Source organism: Dipodomys spectabilis, unplaced genomic scaffold (genome assembly GCF_019054845.1).
Source record: "Dipodomys spectabilis isolate Male_0828 unplaced genomic scaffold, ASM1905484v1 ptg000344l, whole genome shotgun sequence".
Lineage (NCBI taxonomy): Eukaryota > Metazoa > Chordata > Mammalia > Rodentia > Heteromyidae > Dipodomys > Dipodomys spectabilis.
The window spans coordinates 2,751,051-2,767,940 of NW_024871021.1; the positions used below are offsets into that span (position 1 = coordinate 2,751,051).

At 35.2% G+C, this 16,890-nt stretch overlaps 1 pseudogene; it reads right to left on the reverse strand.

The window, feature by feature from the left end:
* Positions 1-10,920: 10,920 nt before the first annotated feature.
* Positions 10,921-11,011, reverse strand: LOC122095346 (annotated as a pseudogene).
* Between the last annotated feature and the right edge of the window lie 5,879 nt (positions 11,012-16,890).

A 16,890-nucleotide genomic window follows, 5' to 3' on the forward strand; every position in this document is an offset into this window, starting at 1 on the left:
GCTGAAAAAATGTGATTAATGGAAAGATAGAAAACCTCTACATGGAAATTTGTGAACAAGATGAGACCAACCAGTCATTAGCAAAATAATTCATGGAGACTTCAAACAGAAATATAAATAAATTCTGAGAAGGCAATGGAGTCCAAGAAAAAAATGGATGCCTAGTTAAATGATATGAGAGAAGACACAGCTAATAAAACAACCCTTACATCTCCCCAAACCAAAGAAAAAATGTACAGAAAGTCCATATAAGACCTAAAACAAAGCATTAATAAAGAGACAGAACCCCTAAAAAATGACCAATTAGAAGACAGGGAAATAAAAAACAAAGTAGAAAGTCTACACAGCAAATAGATGAGATAGAAGATAATCTCAGGGTCAAAGACAGAATAGATCTAATAGGAAAGAGGAAATAATCATTTAGAACAAATCCAAGAAATAAGAAATGATCTTGCCAGAACTTCAAGACTCAGTTAGAAGATCAAATTTCAGGGAGATAGGTATCAGGAAGGAGAAGAGCAAGAAACTAAATGGATGGGAAGCATATTACAGAATTCTAGCAGACAACATGACAAACATCTAAAGAGATAGGCTCATTCAAGGAAGAGAAGCCTTTAGAAACCAATCAGAATTCTAGAACTGAACAATCCACCATGATATCATAATCCATTGGAGGACTATTAAAGATCAAGGAAAGAATTCTTAAAGATGCCATAGAGAAAAGATTGATTACTTATAAAGGATATACAGTCAGAATAAATACAGGTTTCTTAGCTGATATGGTAAAAGGGAAAGCCTGGCATTATACATGACAAACATTAAAGGTAAACAACTAACAACCATGAATACAGTCCCAACTCTCCTTTACATTTAAAGAATATATAAACATATTTCATGAGAAAGAAAACTTGAAACAACGTATGTCCACCAAATTATCAGGATAGAATATAATCAAATATATACTACATAGAGAAGATAAGGAAGAAGAGGAACTGGTTATATAAAATTCTCCCTACCAGAGAACAAGGTAAATATGTTAAGAGTAGATGAGGCACAGCTCCTAATAACAGGTGTATAACATAGCAGGACTTATCAGATATTTCTGTCTTAACCCTCAATATCAATGGGCTTAAATTTCCAAATAGAAGACATAGATTAGATAGTAGTATCAAAAGCCAAGATGCATCCATCTAGTATCTATGAGAGACACATTATCAAACACATTCTATGAAGCTAGAGTTACACTCCTCCCCAAATCACATAGGGATCCACCAAAGAAAGAGAACGATGAACCAAACTCTTTGATAAGCATTAATGCAGAACTTCTTAATAAAATTCTCACTAACCAATTTCAGCAACTAACAAAAAAATCATATGGTATGATCAAATAGGATTCATCTTGGATACGATTTGCTTCAATATTCTTGTCAATAAACATAATACAAACCATCAGCAGAAGCAGGGACAAAAAACACATGATAGTCAATAGGGTGGAGAAATAGCTTTTAACAAGCTCCAATACTCCTTTATGATTAAAAATCTGAGAACCTAGGAATGCATGGAACATTCCTCAATATTAAACTGTGTATGTACATGAAAGAGATAATTAGCATTTAGCTAAGTGTGGAAGCATGAAGAATGAGAAAAGGATGTTCACTCTCTACTACTCTTCAATATGGTAGTGGACTTGCTTGCAAGAGCAATAGACAAAAGAAAAACATAAAGCAGATCCAAATAGGGAAGAAGTAAAACTATCCCTTTTTACAGATGAAATGACCCTGTATTTAAAGGACCCTATGGATTCCTCCCACAAGTTAGTAAAGGCGATGCTAACCTTCATCAATGTAGCAGGATATAAAAACCACAAGAATCAGTAGTTTTTCTGTTACCAACAATGGGAAGATCCACGCTGAAATCCAAAAAACAACCTCATATACTAGCCTCAAAATCAAATCAAATCTAAACAAAACAAAACAACAACAACAAAACTAGGAATTAATTAACTAAAATTGTGAAGGACCTATATGTGAAAACTTTAAAAATATAAAAAGGGAAATTGAAGGAGATTCAAGGAAATAGAAAGTCTTTCAAAGTACTTAGTTGGAAGAATTAACATTTTGAAAACTGCAATACTTCCTCTAAACAATTGGCAATGCAATACTCATCAAAATCCCAACAATATTCTTCAATGTAGAAGAGAAAGCAATGCAACTATAATATGGAATTACAAAATTACAGATGAAACAGAATGCTTAGAAGTGAATTCTTGGGCCTATAGTCATCTTACACACACAAACATACACACACACACACACACACACAATGGAATTATATTCACCCATCAGAAAGATGACTTTTCACCAGTGGTAAGGAAAATGAAAGGCTTGGGAAAATTATATTAAGAGAAAAGAGAAAGGAATGCAGACTCAGAGCAATAAAGTTTTCATGGATTCATTCATTTATTGTAGCTAGAAGATGAATACAAATCTATAGGTAAACAAGACAGATTCTACCTCGTCCATTAGAATGGCCATTACTAAGAAAACTAACAATAACCAACGGTGGCATGGATGTAGCCAATTGGGAACTCGATTACACTGTTAATGGGGAATTAAACATGATCAACCACTGTGGAATGCAGTACGGAGTTTCCTGAAAAGAGTAAATATAGATCTCCCTTAAGACCCAGTAATTCCCCTTATGGGCAATAATCCAATAAATAACAAACAAGCTCACATGAAAGCTACCAGTATAACCATGTTCAGGTCTCAGGCCCAGAGTTCAAGGACTGGAAAAAAGTTACCACTGCTGGTATTTGTTTCTGCAAATATGAACCATTTTATATAAGATACCAAATCAATCTATTTGCTGTAGGTAGATTAGGACTTAAATATAGTGGGTGATAAAATGACTCCTTTGTTGAATGTTAGAAAGAGATGTAGATAGTCCATGAAAAGGAGATTTTTTGTTGCTGCTGTTCGAGGGGCTTGAAGTCCATACTTAGGCACTGTCCCTGAACTCTTCAACTCAAGGTGGGTGCTCTACCACTTGAGCGACAGTGCCACTTCTGGTTTTATGATGGTTAAATGGAAATAATAGTCTTTCTTACCCAGGCTGGCTTTGGACCGTAGTCCTCAGATCTCAGCTTCTTGAGTAGCTAGGATTACAGCTGTGAGCCACTGGCACGATTTTTAGAAAAGAAAATCCACCTCTTCACGTGTGTCTAAACCTCAGATAGGACTATTAGAACAAGTCACCTTCACCTCATTTCATCAGACATTTGTAAATTTTCTCTTTTCCTTCATGTGGTAATACTGCAATCAATATCAACTCAGCTGGGGGACTGGTTCAATTGTATGGTATTTGCTAATACCTAATTTAAGAACTTTTACATCAAAAGAAATGAAACCCTCATTTGGAATAATTGTTTACTCTTTTTATTACAAATCAGTGCTTGATTACTTCCTAATGTGATATTGGACTTCGTAATAGAGTGATGAAATTTTCTTTCTTTTCAACCTTCTCCCACATGTGGTCAAATATTTAAGAGTTCAAAGATTTGCATTGATAATTGATTAAGCTGACTTCTAAGAAAATGTGCGTTTCTGGAATTTGGTCTTCTGTCTTGTTCTTACATGCACAAGCATTCTATGATTTATTTGTTCTACAAGGAATTCTCCTTTCCAATCTTTATGTGACCAATTTTAGTCTCTCTGATCAGTCTTTCTGTCCTTTCTCTGGAGTCTCATTTGAGTCGGCCTCATAAAAAATATATTAGTTATCAACTAAATGACTCTCAGCTTCTGTTTTTTGCCTGACTTCATGTAGGCTATGATAGCAACCCTGTCTGGCTGTGCTTACTGGAGTGTGTGTGTGTGTGTGTGTGTGTGTGTGTGTGTGTGTGTGTGTGTGTGTGTGTGTGTGTGTGTGTTTTGTTTTAGATGTCTAGGATTACTATTCAAGGTAGTAGTTTCTCTGGGCCCCTGTGATCCCCTGGCCTAGAGTCAATGGGTTTTTCTCATAAAGATACAAAGAAAAATTGACTAAATTCCTGTTAATTGTCTCAAACTAAGGCAATCAGGCATCCTTGCAAAGCCATCAATAATGCTTTGTAACCACTTACAGAGGTCATCTATCAAGATGGCTTTTCAAGGTTGACTGTGAAAAATGTTCATTTCCAAGTAGCCACCACAAAGCAGATCACGTTCTTGGGATCAGACATTTGGAAGGAAGGTTCCCCTTCCTTCCTTCTCTTATGATAGATCAAATCGTAATATTCTTCAGTTGTGGCCAGCCTGGAGCACATATTCCCAAGAATATTCTGTAGTGTAAAAGAGGACCAACTCTCAAAATAATGGTGTAAATACTTGTCTACTACAGACTGATTTACCTTGCTTTTATCTATTGTTATTTTCATTATTTCAAACACATGAATAATTTATATTGGGATTAGACAAAGGATGGATGGAATAAACATTCAGTTTACTTTCATATATCCAATATAATACACTTAACCCATAATGGAAAAATAAATCCAACTCTACAAACAATGTCAGGAATATAAAATAAGCCTTAATACCTATAATCTGGCACACATACACCATCATCTACACAAAAATTCAGTCTCCCTGTAAATATTTATTTGGTATGAAATAATAAAAATTTAATTAATGAATATGACTTTTAAGAATCATCTGAAATAGTCCTCGTGTATATAATTGTAAATAATTTTATAGATGTCACCTAGACAAGAATTTAACATGAATGTAGAAACCAAATTTCCACAATTTAAGCTATATGAGAGGGGTCATACCTTCGTGTACTATGCGGTGTGAATTTTACCACAGTGCTGAACCCTTCCAACTAATACCAAGAGTCATGTGCAATAATTTATTATTTGATGTTAAGATGAGTGCTAAGTGTGGAATACACTTTGAATTATTACATTAAATTACAGAAATGAAGCAATAATGATATATTATTTGTTTAAACTCTAATGCTTCTCAATTTTACAATTCATAAATATATTATTAAAATTATTTTCACTTTCTTCTTTTCTATAGCCGCTGAAATTAAAATTATATATTAAACATTCAATATTAAGAAATCAATAATAAGTAAACTATTATTAAAATGATATACTATTAAACTGTGATTTGAATTATACTTCTAACAAATTGTGATCTAAACAAGTCAATAGAATTATGGGTGATCATTTTTAAACTTAGCAGCTTGTATTTTTTTATTTTATTTTATTTTTTGGGTCCGCTAGTGGGGCCTGAACTCTGGGCCTGGGCGCCCTGCCTAATCATTTCAGCTCAAGGCTAGCGCTCTACAACTTGCGACACAGCACCACTTCCGGCTTGTTTCTTTTTGCTTATGTGGTGCTGAGGAATCAAACCCAGGGCCTCAGGCATGCAAGGCAAGCACTCTACCACTGAGTCACCTTCCCAGCCCAGCAGCTTGTTATTTGTTTCTTAATTGTGTCATTTGTTATTCTCGGTCCAAGTCTTCTCTTCATCTTAATTGTTTAGTTTTCTATTTTATCTCTATTGGTTTGCTGATTATGCATTTTGTTTAACCTTTTTAATGACTGACATGAGGCTGAAAAGCTATATGCTAGTTTATTACTTGCTATGTTAATGTAAAATTACTGCTTTCCACAGCTCTTCTACTCTACAATACTACAGTATTTCCCCCAGTCCCATCTCCTGTATTGCTGCTCTCATATATTTTATTTTATTTTTTATTTAAATTTTATTGTCAAGGTAATGTACAGATGTAATTACCTTACATAAGTAAGGTAATTAATTTATTTTTTTTCTAACTTGTTACCCTTTTCCCTATTTTTCTCCCTCTTCACTCTCAGCACCCCCCCAAGATTATTTACAACATATTGTCTTGTGAGTACTACTGTTGCATAGGTTCCCCCTTTTTCCTTTGTCTCACCATTTTGTTTTTTTTTCCTTTCCCTTCCCTAGTTCAGATCAACGTATTTAAAATACCCAGGGTATAAAAATCCAATACAGTGACTACAGGGGATAAACCATAAGTGGGGAAAACACAAAAAGATAAAAAGAAATCACATAGTTCATTAAGAACAACAACAACAAAGAACATGTCTTGGAGTTCATTTCACTTGGAATCACCTTATTCGGTCATATGTAAGTAGCTACTGAGCTATTCTGCTCTATCCTTAATGTACACAATAATGCTCCCTTATTACCCAGTAATCCCACTTCTGGGCATATAACCAGGTGATCACAAACAAGGCCACAGTAAAGTTACTACTGTGTATCACAGTAATATTTACCAAAAATGACACACACACACACACACACACACACAAGCACACACACACACAGAGATAAACACAAGTGGAAATCTTATGCTTCCATCACAAAGAATGTGACCACCTCATTTGTAACGAAATGGAAGAACTTGGAAAAAATCATATTAAGTGAATTAAACCAAACTTAAAGAAACATAGGTCCCATGGTTTCCCTTATTTGTAATAATTAGTTTACATCAAGGATAATCTCATATATTTTAATTTGACATTTTGTTCTATGTTGAACGTGCAATATTATTGCTATATTGTTTGTTATTATTTCTGAAAACAGGCAGGTATACTTAAAGAATTACATTAATCTTATCCATTATTGAAGGAAGAAAAACTAAAAGAGGAACCACTACTAGGAAGAACAACTCCTACTTACTTAGCTTCATTCCTACGTAAGGCCAATGTTGTCCCCTGTATCTTCATGTTGTACATTACAACTCTATACCTGGTCATAATGTATATCTAGTATCTTATGCATAAATGCCCCAGAAGTTCCACTTTGCTTTACTTAAAAAAAAAATTCTCTTAATGTTTGCGGATTTTGTGTGTGTGTGTGTTGTGTGTGTGTGTGTGTGTGTGTGTGTGTGTGTGTTTCCAAAGATCAGAACATAACATTTTTCTTCATTTCGAATACATCTTTCAGGTCATTGTAAGTTGTGGCTAATGGGAGAAGTCTCTCGTTAATTTAAGGATGAAACAAAAAGATATTTCTGCATCTACCAGAGTTGCTTTATTAGTGTAGTTGAACACTGAACTTCGATTTATATCTTGGCTGTTGTTGTGAATAATGTGAATAACAATGAACTACAGATATAATTACGAGTTACCCAGAGAGAAATAATCACATGATTGGTGGATCAGATGATATTTCAACTATGATTTCTTTAGAAAACTGCATACTACTTTCTACAAGGAGAATATTAACCTGTATTTTGATCAAGAGTGTAGATAATTTCCTTTTCTTCACACTCTCACCAACATTATTACCTTTTATTCAAAAAGTAATAAAGGGCAAGTTTTTACTATCTTCACTACCCCAGACTCGCTTAAGACTGAAATCCAACCTCCTAAATGCTTGCAATTACATACCTTTACCACCACACCTGGTTCCTTTGATTTTTTTTTAATAAGAGTTCTAATAGTTATGAAGTAGTATCATAGTAATTTTGAATTACATTTCTCTAATGACTTCTGCTCACAAAGCATTAAGCCAACACAGAAGTTGTATTAAACACAACTGTGTAAACCCACTGGTGATATAGAGGGCTTTATGGAAAACATGTCTATTTGAACTTTTGTCCATTTTTAATCAAGTGTCTTGTTAATCTCATCTTTAATCTCTCTATACAAAAATAATTAATTCAAGGTAGTAAAAAGGAAAAAAATTAAGCAACTTCTAACATTTTTCAATTTTCAATAACATGATATTGCTTAAATCATTTTCTGTTTATGCTTGAGACTATATAACAATTTAGTTAGACCTTTTACATAGCTATATGTATTTTATTTATTTTACATTTATTGCTCTTTCCAAAGCTTGCGTGTCTAATTTTGGTTTCTTTCAGTCTTAAGTAGTTCAGATTTCAAACTGAAGAATAAATGGAAGTAAGCAAACAAAAAATACAGTTCCTCTCATCTGATTATACCTCTACAAGAATGAGAAAGAGTTCAGCATTCTAAGGACCCTTAATTCTTAAGATAACATTTGCTATAATGCCAATGTTATTACCATTTTAGTGCTGGAAAAAATTGTAATTAAAGGCAGTAAGTGCATGGCCCAAGACACACAGTGAGGAAGGAAATGAGTCAAATTTTCCAAAAGTCTTTCAGCAATACACAACAAGTAGATAAATTCTCTCCATTCTCTGATACTCTCAATTCAATATTCATATTGTCCAAGAAATAATAGCATAGCAATTATTGCCCATGGTGATTGTTTTCTGTTACATTTTTCTTCAACACAGACTGTGTTGGTGACATTGGATTATCATGCACAGAGCTGAGCTTATAAATTATGGTCCAAAAAGAGGCAAATTTCTTCTGTCCCATAGTTCCAGTATCATTTTTAAAAGTACTAAATCTTTTAAATATCATCACTTACTGTATTTTAAGAATTCAAGAATGAAAAAAATCACATATAATCAATCCAAAATGCTTTAAAACTAGGAGATGATAAAACAGGCCTCTGTGAAGTAAATTTTCTTCTACTTTTAAAATTGTTCTGAAAGCCTTGTGCTGGTTTGTCACACCTGTAATCCTAACTACTCGGGATACCTACTAAGGAGCCTGAGATCTGTGGATAACATTTGGAAGCCAATCAGGGCAAAATAAATTTATGAGATTATTTTTCCAAAAATTTAAAGAACTAACAAAGGGCCTAATTTCAAACTCTGAGCATGCCAACACGCAGGAATGCACACACACTCACTTTTCCAAATATCTTCATATCAGTGTTTTGCATTATTTTCTTTGTTAACGATATTATATGGGTAAAATAGGCAAAATAAACTTCCATCTCAAAACATTTTTATACATTTTTTGTTGTAAAAATACTGTACAGAGGGGTTATAGTTACATGAGCAAAGTAATAAGTACATTTCCTATCAAGCATTGTTACCTCCTCCTTTGTTTTTCCCCCACCATTCCTTCCCTTCCACCTCCACAAGTACACTCCTCACACCCGCAAGCCCCACCCAATGTCCCCAGCCTAAATTGTAAAGTTCGTTCTTCAAAATAATGTCTTGTGCATCTATTGTTATACAGTGGGTCAAAATGTATTCCTATTTAAGTATGTTTTTTTTCCCTTTCCTTCCCCAAATTAGAGAAGTGTATATACAAGATGCAGGTGCACCAAATCAAATAAAGTGAAAATAGGGGTTATATTGTTGGGGAGGAATGTATAAAAAACAAAAAAAAATCACGTCGTACATTATAAATATGTGAGAAACAACAGCAAGAAAGAAAAAACCACTTGTGTCTCTATCTTGGGGGTCATTTAGCTTAACATCTACTTATCTAGTCATATACACATAGCTTTTCAACTTTTCTGCTTATCCCAGACATATACTAGTTATTGCAAATAAGGGATACCATGGGACCTATGTTTCTTTGGACTTGGCTTACATCAGTTAATATAATTTTTTTCCAAGTCTTTCCATTTCCTAAAAATTGGGCGATGTCATTCTTTCTGATGGAGGCATAGAATTAATATATATACACATATATATGTATATATATATAGTATATGTGTGTGTGTGTGTGTACACACATATACACAGAGAACATTTTAGTTTTTTGTTTTTTAGAGCAACTTAGTTTTCCATCTTCATCATTTTTTCAAATGTTTTTCTTGTGATAAAGTGGTTACATAATTTCCCAAATTTCACAATATTGTGGGATAGTGATGCTTAGTTAAAGTCACAAACATATTCTAACTTTGATGGAGCAAATTGTCTATCATGGTCTACAACACTTATGAGTTCTATGAGCTTTGCAATAGAGTTATTTCTTCCATATGTATACTTTTTTTGTTTGGAAATATGTATATTTCTTTTGTTTTGCATAGCGTCTGCTGTTCCCTCTTTCCCACTTGTTCCCTCCCTCCCTTCAGTGACATTGAGTTGCTTAGTTCATTTTGGTCAATGTCCAGTGCAGCTGATGGATCCCACTGTTGTATGTTTTTCCCTGATTCCCTCTAGTTCTGTGTCGTCCTCCTGGTTTCCCTTCAGTGTGCACATATTATCAGCAGAATGGGGTTATTTAGTAGTGATTCAATCAGATGAGTGGAAGTCCTTGGTTTCTTAAGTGTTGTTAATTTTGTTGTATCACCTTACATTTTGGATTTAACATCCACTTACCATGGAGACCATGTGGTTTGTCTCTTGCTTTTGTCTTACCTCGCTCAACATGATTTCCTGTAGCTTGATTGATTTCCCTGCTAATGCCATTATTTTGTCCTTTCTAATGGCTGGAAAATATTCTGTTGTGTATAGTTACAACAGTTTTTGGATCCATTCATCTCTGGTGGGACATATGGGTTGTTTTCCTATCCTGGCTATTGTGAACAGTGCTACAATAAACATGAGGTGCATGTGTCCTTGAATATTGGTACCTGTTGTTCAGGATAGATGCCTAGAAGTGGTATGAGTAGGCCATAAGGAAGGTCAATAATTAGCTTTCTGAGGACTCACCAGACTGCTTTCCAAAGTGATTGTGTAAGTGTACATTCACACACACACACACACACACACACACACACACACACACACACACACACACAGAGAACGTTTTCTTGATCCATTCTTCTACTGAGGGGTATCGGGGTTGGTTCCCTATCTTAGCTATGGCAAATAATGCTACAATAAACATTGTTGTGGTGGTAGTTTTAGTATGGACTTGTTTGTGATCATTTGGGTGAATGCCCAAAAGTGGGATTGCTGTGTAATAGGAGAGCTCTATGTGGAGTCTTTTGAGGAACCTCCAAACCGCTTTCCAAAGTGAATGAACAAGTTTACACTCCCACCAAGAATGCAGTAGGCTTCCCTTCTGGCCACATCCCTTCCAGCATCTGTTGGTGTAAACATATGGAACTATTCATCCTTGTGCAGGAACCATGCTAATCTTCTCTGTATGTTCCAATTTTAGTATATGTGCAGCCAAATTGAGCACAGAACATTTTTTTATATATAAAGTGTAATTGATTTTCTTAAACGAGACAATTCAACAACAAGTAAGTTCAAAAGAATTGTGAAATTTTGCAACCATGTATTTCTTACATAAGCACACATTTAAGAATAAAGTCAAGATTGACATGCCAAAAACAAAATAATTTCAGGTATTTGTTGTTCATGAGATGTGTAGGAGGAGGAATTCAATTATTCTACACAAGGCACCTGTCATAATGATCATTGCAGCAAATGTTAAGCTTTGTTAAAAGTTTTAATGTTTTAAATATCTTTCATTTTGGGATTTGCTTATATGGCAAAATTAAGACTGTTTGGCAGGTCATAAAATTTTTCGATAAAGTATATAGTATTTCTGGTAGCATGTACTAGTATGTATGTACATTTCAGAGTTTATAGAAACTTTACTAATGAGAAGTTGCAAAGACTGTGTAAAGAAGTAGAGTGAAGAGTTAAGATTTTAAGTACACAGTTTCTCTTAAATCTTTAGGGCTCCCTTACGTTATATGTTAGTGATGAACAAATAATGAAATAAGCCACATACAAATGATGAGATGAACTATAAATAGTAACCTTAGTGGGTAAATTTAAAGGCTACTCATAGCTTTATCCAGTTTTAAATGTACAGGAATATGAGAAAATAGTAAAATCTACTATATACTCTTCAAATAATCAGAGCCTTGGTAATTGTTTTGTTTTTATTTTAGTAATCATTAATATATAATTATTGTTTTCTTTATTTATAGCATTTTTTCCTTGTTGTAATATAATACAACTTTTTGTGAGTCGTGATTAAGAGGTACTTTGAGAATATTATTGGGATGGCCACACCATTTTTCATAGGTCCATGTAAATTTAGAAAGAGCAAAACTAAAAACAAAATATTGATTAAAAATTATATCAAGTAGAGTCTGAATCAGGAGTGTTGATAAATATCCATACCTAAAATCTTATCCCTAGTCTGAAGTAGTGGTATTACAGAGTTGAGGCCACAAAATTGAGAAACTGTGCTTTGTTTTGCTGTTTTTTGCTTTGGTTTTGTTGGTTGTGGGGCTTGAACTCTGGGTCTTAGGTACTGTCCCTCAGCTCTTCAGCTCAAGGCTAGCGTTATCACTTGATCCACAGCACCACTTTCATCTTTTTCTGCTTATGTCGTGCTGAGGAATGAAATCCAGGACCTCATGCATGCAAGGCAAGCACTCTACCACTGAGTCACCTTTCCAGCTCCTGAGAAACTGTGATTTAAAAATCATCTGAACAATATTTGCTTTCTGCTTTTGGTTATATAATGAAATATGTGAACACATTTTTATATTTTTGTGAACTGTCATACTTCTAAATTTATACTAGCTGCAGAAAATTTATCCTTTTCAAAGTCAAGAAATATTTCTGAGAGTTTGCTTCTGTGAAGAATGTTTTTGCATTTATAATTTCTTCTGAGCCATTTTTATTTATTATCAAAATCACTTTATTTTTTATGTTGATAAGTTATCATAAATCAAATACCTTCAAAAGTACATGTAGTGTCTCAAGATAGCAGTATGAATATTCTCATACACCTCTTGTTTATCTGTTATGCACGTTAATATTATGATATTTTTCTCTCTTTCACTCTCTCTCATTTCTGCTCTTTCTCTTTCATGCTCCATATCTGCTACTTAGAATTTCTGATGGTCTACTATTATCCTTCAGGATCTACTGGTTTTGTGGGAACATGATAGGGACCATCAGTTACCCTTGCATTCTTTAAGAGTTATAACAGTGACGTGAAATTATTCTTTGCCATTCTAAATGGCAAAAGAACAGATCTAGGAATTCCTTTTCACTTTTAGTACTATTATAAATTTTATCTCATATGAATAATTGGGACTGATAATATACTTTTAGCCTGGGACCTAAAAGTTCTTTTTCTTTTACAAACAACCTTTTTCTTTTATTATCAGTAAGTAACAAAAACAAAGCTATCCTATGGGAAAGTGGCTGAAGTTGTTCACAGGGATGAAAAACAAGTTAATGGGGGAAGTGAGTACAAAGGATACCCTTCATATAGCACAGATCCTTAGAGTAGTTTATTATGTACATTTTGTGATAAGGACAACGTGCTGGGAACTCTAGATTAAATCACTGAACACCTGATATATATATGCACATATATTTATATATGTATATTTATTTATATATGCATATATGTGTATATCGGCCCATATATGTACACATGAATGTCACTGTACACACAAATACACACATACGTACACACATGTACACATGCACAAATGGAAAAAGACACATAGATATAGCCAACACAAGTTTCACTAGTTGTTAAATATGCCTTAGACAGAATGCTTGGAAAAAAATGTGTTGAAGATGTATTCGTCTCTAAGAGTTCTTTTACCACTCCTCTTATCTCTTCCAACTGGTAGGTTTAGAGAGATTCGACTTGAAAAGTGCAGTGTAAGTGATAGCAAGTCACTCGCAAATCTCAATAAGTATTGGTCATATGGTGTCTCCCTGCTCCCCATGGAATGCCTGCTCTTGTAGACACTCTCAACATCCAAAGTAGTAGGACAATATCCTTGTTAAGAATAAAGTTATAAGGCTTTAAATGGCATCCTTCCTTGGGCTCTTTTCCAACAGCGAGCATCAATTCCTAAGCAGATGAGTGACTCCCCAGAAGACTGGAGCGCAGGTCAAAATTTAACCAACCCATATGAAAAGTCTAAAGTGAGCAGTTCTGACTGAGGTCATACAGATGTCCTGGCCACGAATATGAGAAAAAAAGAAAGTTTTTTATGTGTAGAACACAATTATACCAACTGACAAAAGATGATGTGCATTTCATTTATTTGCTTTTGGACTTGGAAAGTGTTTTTAAGTGTGTCTACACAAGTAGAATCAGCATGAAACAAGCCAGCATTTCTTCATTTAAGATGCAAGGAAAGTATACAGGTTGACCCATTGTAACAATGAGATTTGCAAGATACTATTAGAGGGGGGTAGACGGAGGTATTTGGGATGTGTGAAGGTAAGGAATAGTAGGAGAAAACAAAGGAGGTGGTAACAATGCTCAATAAGAAATGTACGCATTACCTTACTTATGTAACTATAACCTCTCTGTACAGTACTGAGCTTCTTCAGTAAAAGTGCTGGCAAAATTGGTTAATCACTCATAGAAAACTAAAACTATATCCTTGTATATCATCCTGTACTGAATCAACTCCAAATGTATCAAAGACCTCAGAGTCAAAGCAGACACCCTGAAAACATTACAGGATGAAGTAGGACATACCCAAGGTCTCCTGTGCAGAGGATGAAATTTTCTTAATAGAGACCCAGAAGCACAAGAAATCAAAGAAAGTTTGGGCAAATGGTATTGTATGAAATTGCAGAGCTTCTGAATGGCAAAGGACATAGCTAGCAAGATCAATAGAAAGCCCATTGATTGGGAGAAGATCTTCACTAGCCATACAATAGAGAAGGATCTCATATCTAAAATATACTTGGAACTCAAAACATTAAATCCCCCAATAACAAATCCTCAAAGAAACAACTGCCCAATAAATAAGTGGGCTAAAGACTTCAAGGCAATCTTCTTTGAAAAGAAAAGAAGGAAGGCCAATAGACACATGAAGAAATGCTCAACCTCCCAAGCCATAAAAGAAAAGCAAATCAAAACAACATTGAGATACTACCTTACCCCGTTTAGAATGGGTAAATCAAGAACTCTAATAACAACATATCCTTCAGGGGATGTGGCCAGAAGGGAACCTTACTGCATTGTTGGTGGGAATGTAACTTGTTCAACTACTTTGGCGTAGTATGGAGGTTCGTCAAAAGATTCCACCTAGAACTTCCCTATGACCCAGCAATCTACCTTTTGGGCATTTACCCAAATGATCACAAACAAGACCACACTAGCATTACCAGAACAACTATATTTATTGCAGCATTATTTAACATAGCTAAGATATGGAATCAACACAGATGCCCCTCAGTAGATGGATGGATCGAGAAAATGTGGCATTTAACCAAGTCCTAATCTTAGATAGGGAAATGGTTTGGATAGAATGATAGGACAGAGATTACAAAAAAACGAACAAGAAAAAATGGAAAAACCAAAATTTAAATTTAAGTAGTGAAACACTTAAAAATTATGTAAGTTTAAACAAATGATATTGAGAAAAGAACAGGATAAGATGAGACGAAGGGATGGATTGAAAGGAGAAATGAAAACTAAAAAATAAAAATTCTTAAAATTAGTTACTTGAAAATTATATACATATGAAGTGATAATACTGCTATTAAAGAATTTAAGCCTAAGAGGTTGTGAATTGAGTAATAATTTTCTGGATTAAATGTATACAAAATGGGGTATAAGGTCTAATAATCGATGACGGGTATATATCTGGGAATGAGCCGAACAGCAATTTAGTCACGCAAAAAAAGAAAGAAAGAGAAAAAAAATGAAAAGAATACTTAAAAAGGACCAAAAGTTCAGAAGATATAAAAAAGCACACACACACACACACACACACACACACACACACACACACACACACGTATACACTTAAAATAAAAATTATGGGAGGAAAATAAGATTAATAGAAAACAATTTTAACAATTAAAAAAGTTTTTAAAGTTCACATAAGAGTTCTTTGATTGCAACAATGAAATTCATTGTACAATTCATTATGTCGAAAAATGAACTTAACAATTTTGGTGGGGGGTGGGGGAAGGATGGAGTGGGGGGAAGGGGAAGTATGGGAAGGGATGGGAAGGGGAAACAACTAGGAAGCAACAATGCTTGATAAGAATACTCTATATCTTGCCCATGTAATTGTAACTCCTCTGTACTGTATTCTCACAATAAAAAACTAAACTAAATTTTAAAAAAAGAGTTCTTTGATATTTTGTGGGGGAGTGTATTGGGGCAATGGGATGATTGTGTATCTCCCGTGTCATAACCAGTCTCTTGGTGGAGTCTCTGGTCTGCTTGTGGTGTTTGGTTTTCCAGTGGCTTGATTGTTTTCTTAAGTCAGTGTTTGAGCAGGCAGAAAAATGCTTTGCATAACCCATTGTTTTGTGATCCTTCTCCCAGGCTAGTTCAGTGGGAGGTAGATTTGCTTTGAGTATCCCAAAAGAGGGAGATGGGAATTTCCTCTAGTTTGAAGATGCTGTGCTGAGACTAGGTTATGGGTAGAGTTGAGGCCTTTCAGCAATCAGTAGCTTTTCCTTGCTGGGCTAGCTCCTGAGACTCTCAGAGAGCCCAGCTTGGAGCCATTCTCAGGGTTTATGTTTACTGAGTTTCAATTGTTTGTCTAGGCTGCTGTAGGGAGGGGCAGCCTCTGGCTCTGTTTACCCTGTGGTGAAAGTCACTCCTCTGGGGGCAGATTTTTCTTTGTCTGGGCTGGTTGACTTTCCCCTGGGTAAAGCTGAGCCTGGCAGGTCAGCGCAGATTCCTGTGACCTGCTAAATGACTCTTCTCTTTGCTTCCAAGGCCTGAGTTGGAGCTAGTTGCTCAACTGGGCCTTTGTTAGTATCAAAGATGGAGATCTCCAGTGGTAGGGAACACGCAGCCTTCCCTCCTCTGCTCCCTGAGGAGAAATGAGGAGATCTGGGTTCTACTCATGCTAGAGTCTTGTTCCTGGACAGTTTCTGGTCTGTGATCTGCAGGATGAATATATCTGCTCCTTGTCAGTTCTTGCTTCTGTTGCGTAGAATCCACGTGTTCGCCACATCTGGAGCCTTTGTCCCAGATTCTCTCTGTAGTTATGGCTGCTATGAGTGTCTCTGCTACCAACCCTGCCACTGCAGCCATGGCTAGCTGCATGTGTTCAGATCTGTTTCTTTGCTTGGATTTTCCCTCTC